Here is a 6000-nt window from a genome sequence, read left to right on the forward strand (position 1 = left end):
TCCTCCAAATCTCCATGAAGAAAAGTTGTTTTGACATCTAATTGTTCAAGATGTAAATCATCTGCAACCACAAGACTAAGTATAGTTCTAATTGAAGTCATTTTTACAACTGAAGAAAATATTTCATCATAATCTATACCCTTTTTCTGTGCAAAACCTTTTACCACAAGTCTGGCCTTATATCTTTTCTGACCTCCTTCCTCCTCCTTCAGGTGATAAACCCATTTGTTAGGAAAGACTCTTTTTTCTGCAGGTAAAGGGACTAAGTCCCAAGTCTTATTTTTCATCAAGGAGTCCATCTCCTCTTTCATGCCTAGCTCCCACTATTGTTTGGCATCCACCTGCATTGCTTCTTCATATTCTTCTAGTTCACCAGAATCAGTTAATAATATAGAACACAAAGAAGGAGAAAATCTTTCAGGGGGTCTACTTGACCTTGTATAATGTCTAACACTTACAAGAGTTTGTGGGATATTCTGTTGTTGCTGAGCATCAGGTACCTGTGGCATTTCATTTTCAAGAATCTCATCCAACACCACATATTCTTGTTTGTCCTATTCATGCTTCTTTTCCTGCATCTGTTCTTTATACATGACCTTCTCATTGAATATATCATCTTTACTTCTAATTATTTTCTTATTTTCAAAATCCCATAACCGATAGCCATATTCATCTATCCCATATCCAATGAAGGTACATTTTTTAGATTTAGCATCAAGCTTGGTTCTATTTTCTTTATCGACATGGACAAAAGCTTCACAACCAAAGGTTTTCAGAAAAGAATAATTTACCTTTTTACCAGTCTATGCCTCCTCTGGAATACCACCATCCAAAGGGGTTGAAGATCCTCTATTTACCAAATAGACAGTAGTATGTACAACATCTACCCAAAAATGTAAGGGCAATCTAGCATGCAATCTCATGCTCCTCATGTGTTCCATGATAGTCCTATTCATTCTCTCTGACACACTATTTTCCTGTGGAGTTCCTAGAACTGTCTTCTGCTTTCATATCCCATTTAAGGAGCAGTAATGTTCAAATGCTTTGCTGCAATACTCACCTCCATTATCCGATCTGAGACACTTCAAATTTTTTTTCTGTCTCATTGTCAACCAAAGCTTTCCATTTCTTAAAAGTTTCAAAAAACATCTGATTTTTGTTTTAGGAAATATACCCATATTTTTCTAGTTGAGTCATCAATAAAAATAACATAATAACAAGAGCCACCAAGAGATGATACCTGAGCTGGTCTCCATACATCGGAATGTACAAGCTCTAACTTCTCACTCTTCTTCTCTTTCCCAACCTTGATAAATCTAACTCTTTTATGTTTACCATAAACACAATTTTCACAGAACTCTAAATCAATCTTCTTTAGTCCTGGCAATAGATTTTTGGAGTGAAGAATTTTCATCCCTTTCTCACTCATGTGCCCAAGCCTCTAGTGCCACATTATTGAATCTATTCTTGCAACATCTATTGTTGATGTCCCTACAGTAACTTTATCTCTAGCAGCTAAGGTAGAGTAAGTGTTACCAGTACACAGATATAATGTGCCTACCTTCACACATTTAGCTACTACTAATGATCTTTTAGTGACCTTCCAGATACTGTCTAAGAAGGTAACTATGCAACCTTCACTACCTAGTTGCCCTGCAGAAATTAAATTTCTTCTTAAGTTAGGAACATGTCTTACCTCATGCAGAAACTAGTCATTTCCATTCCGCAACTTGATTTGTATCTTTCATTTTCCAACAATTTGACAGGGCTCATAATCACCCAAATATACCTATCCAAAATCACCTTGAACATAATCTAGAGAATATTTTCTATGGGGTGTAGCATGAAATGAAGCCCCAGAATCTATTGCCCAGGAATCATTAACGTTATCCAAACATATTAGCTTCCTTACTGTCATTTTCATTTTTGTCTCCTTCTTTGTTTTTTTGAGACCAACAGTCTTTCTTTAGATGACCGAGTTTTCCGTAGTACCAGCAATCTTTCTTTCATCTAGATTGAGAGCGTCCTTTCTTTGACTTCCCTCATGACTTCTCATTCCAAGGGCCTTTTCCTCTTTCCTTTGATCTTCCTATGTTCTCCACATTAAAAACACTACTTGATGATGTTGGAGTCTCACCTGTGCTTTTCCTTCACATTTCCTTGCTTAGGATAACACCAACAATATCATCAAATACCAAAGTATTTTTATCAGAGACAGAGTTACTTACAGCCATAACCAAGCTATTCCAGCTTTTTGGCAAAGAATATAAAATCGAGAGAGCCCTAACCTCTTCTGCAAAAGTAAATTTTACCAAAGACAATTGACTAGTAATTGTATTAAATTCATTTAAGTGCTCCGCTACAGATTCTCCCTCACTCATTTTCAAATTAAACAAACGCTTCATAAGAAATACCTTATTCAAAGCTGAGGGTTTCTCATACAATGTCGCCATCAAATCTACAGTCATTTTTTCTTCTATGATATTGAATGCTATAGACGGTGCAAGGCACAATCGAATGGATTCCAATTCCTTTCTATCTAAAATGTCCCACTCTTCATCTGACATTATGGTCGCTTTCTTTTCCTTTCCTTCCAATGGCTGCCACAAATCCTTTTGATACAAGTAATCCTCCATCTGCATTTTCCATAACTAATAATTCTGGCTGTTAAACTTTTCGACCTTGAATTTGGAATCCTCCATTGCTCCCACTCAAATCTGAAAGTTCTACCAATTTACAGAAAACCTCACTCTCATACCAATTGTTAGGGTTTCAAGCAGATCCGAAGCAAATATGAACTAACAATCATATGCAGATTTAAATACAAAAGATAAATAAATAAAATAGGACATTGATAACATAGAGATTTAATGTGGTTCACATAGAATGGGTTACGTCCACCATACACAATCGTCCAATCTTTCTTATTATCCAACAAAAATAGTGCATCAACCTTACAATGCCTTAAGCATCATAGCCGCTTATAACATGTATTTTTAGGGCAACAAACAAAGTCGGCCTTTTTAGGGTTTCCATATCAATAGTACTTTGCTGATCAGTCGGCACATATCAACACATATTACTAGTGCTAACTGTACTTCATGATTATATTAGATGAGTAGATGCTATGGTTTTCATGATTGCTTGCTACTGTATTCCTGATAGAGACAATGCCATATCACTCATTATGAGCATGGTATGATGTTGTGTTTCTCTTCACTTGCTTGGTTATTTATGATAAATAAAATTATACATGTTGTCTTGTGGTTATTTGTGGTTGTAGGGTTGTAGGTACTAGACATCAACTCCACCTGGTCTCATAGGTCTGAGCGTGTCTTAATTGCAATGAAAAGTTGATCAAAGATGACATGAATTCCTTGATGCAGAGAGTCTTGGTGCCGATATAGGATAGGTTCCCCTTATCCAAGAACAAACCAAAGACCCTAGCAATCAAACAACACTCCAGGGGTTAAGGAACATCAATTTGACAATTCCCAAATCCCTTTCTTCTCTACAAAAGACTACTGGTACAACATCTCTTTCATTTATGGGTACAAGGTCTTTTACGTTCAATAATGGTTTAGATCCTTCTCCAGTGCAAAAATGGCTAATTAAGGTTTGATTTGAAGTCCCTTAGGTCAAGGATACCTCCTACAATCATTGATTTCAGTTTCCCTCTATCGGTTTGGGTAACTACTACAACAAGGCCTACAAAACCTAGTAGCCCTGCCAAACTAATTTACTACACTTAACTCTTTGTTTCTCCAAAATACCAGACAACAAATCCTGGATTTGAGTACCCTTTTAGGAGACAAAACTTTTTCTAAGATTATTTACCGGTAGGAAACACAAGAATCCAAACCTTGCCTGGTTAGGAGACCAGTATAGCCCAATTAGGCCTATTTTACAAAGGAGTGTGTAGACATAGGCCTTAACTCACAAAAGAAACTCAAGGAATACTCTTAAGCCATTGTAAATACACAAATTCCTAACTCTTAGGCCATGATCAGACCTTTAACCCCTGATGTGAAACCTGTTTGCTTACACTTGTCGGTGGCCACATGGAGTTGCCCACCTTAATGCATGAAAACCTCGCCTCCGACTGGTCCTAACCTGCAAAAGGCTAAAATCCTAAAATATATTGGCCATACTTGCATCCCCTTCAAAGTTGTGAACCACCAGTGAATGATCAACAAGGTAAGGCCATTTCTTTGTAAAACCCTAGACAAAACTCTCAAGTCTAGACTACTTACATAAATTTTCCTATTTCTTCCTTATTCGGGCAAATTAGGACCTTAGACTTGATGGATCTAAAAGGTGATTGGCCACTCTAACACATCCTACTAGTTTCCTAATTCAAAAACGATCGTACAATATGGTACACCGTGTAGAATAATGGAATTGCAGGAAATTCTCATAAATATATTACTTCAATGTTGCCAAAGTTTAAAAAGTCATTATCCCCTCATTCTCCTCCTCAATGATGACTGGGGATGAATTTTTATACCTTCCTCAATGATTATCAACCACCCTTTGAACCAAGGTGACCATAGGAAATAAGTTTCTATTTACAACCAAAAATTATCATTAAAAGTTGTCAACAAAGTTCTCAAGTCTGAGCAACTTTTGACATATGTTAAATTCGACTACCTAGAGGTGCTTCAACATGTCCTAAATATTTCTAAGACATCTCCAACACATAAACACCTAGTAAAATACTCAACCAAATACCCCTAGGCCCATATGCCCATGGTGGCTTATCAATTTTCCAAATCCATGTCATTGGGTAAAAAGGTGGGGTTTATTACAAACAAATCAAACACCAAACAAACAAGACTACCCTATTACATAGATTGAAAGGTCACATTCTCATGTCTATCCTTTATCCTTTATTTCTCTTATTATTTTAGTCATGAGGTTCATGAGGTGCTCCTGCACCATACTCCAGGGGTGAATAAATCTAAAGTCCACTTGAGATGAGGTCATGTAATGTAGTGCCATGCTTCTTGATTTGATCTTCATCCAACCAAATGGCTTTAGATTCTAGTTTTCCTTTCCATTTGACTAGGTATTGTTTGTACACATTGTTCCTAGTTTTCTTTACAATCTTGGTGTCTAACACTTTTTCAAGTTTAGGTGTCTCATTTTTGCGAAAATCTATATCTGTTGCTTCTTCTAGGACCTACTATGAGTTACCTACATTAGAGTCACCTTTAATAGGAGTTAGATCACAAACATTAAAAATAGGAGATATGCCAAGGTCAGATGGTAATTGAATTTCATAAGCATTGGTGCCAAACTTCTTCAAGATTTGTCATGGTCCTACTTTCCTTTGCATGATCTTAGTGTGTTTTCCCTTGGGTAACCTTTCCTTCTTCAAATTTGCCCAAACCAAATCTCCAACTTGAAAGTGTACCTATCTCCTTTTCTAATATGCATGTTCTTTGTATTTTTCTGATGACTTTTGAAGTTGTATTTTGACCTGCTAATGAACTTCTTTTATGCCCTCAACAAACCTCTCACCATCTGCACTTATGGGATCCGTATGGGGTAGTTTTCTCAACTCCAATACCCCCCTTGGATGCAACCCATACACAATCTGAAATGGTGACTTCCCTGTGCTTCTATTTATAGTGTCATTGTAGGCAAACTCATCCTAAGGTAAGATTGAATCCCACTTTTCACCATGATGCCTTGTAAGACATCTCAACAAATTCCATAGTGACTGGTTTACTACTTCTGTCTGCCCATCCATTTGTGGATGATAGGCTGATGAGAAGGACAAATTGGTGTCAAGTTTCCTCCATATAGTTCTCCAAAAATGGCCAACAAATTTGGCATCCCGGTCAAACACTATGTTCAATGGAAGTCCATGAATCCTTGCTACTTCTCCAAAACACAAGTCTTCTATATAAGATGCATCACTAGTGGACTTACATGGCAAGAAATGTGCCATTTTACTAAACCTATCCACTATCACAAATACATTGTCAAACCGCT

Source organism: Cryptomeria japonica, chromosome 7 (genome assembly GCF_030272615.1).
Source record: "Cryptomeria japonica chromosome 7, Sugi_1.0, whole genome shotgun sequence".
In the NCBI taxonomy this organism is placed as follows: Eukaryota; Viridiplantae; Streptophyta; class Pinopsida; order Cupressales; family Cupressaceae; genus Cryptomeria; species Cryptomeria japonica.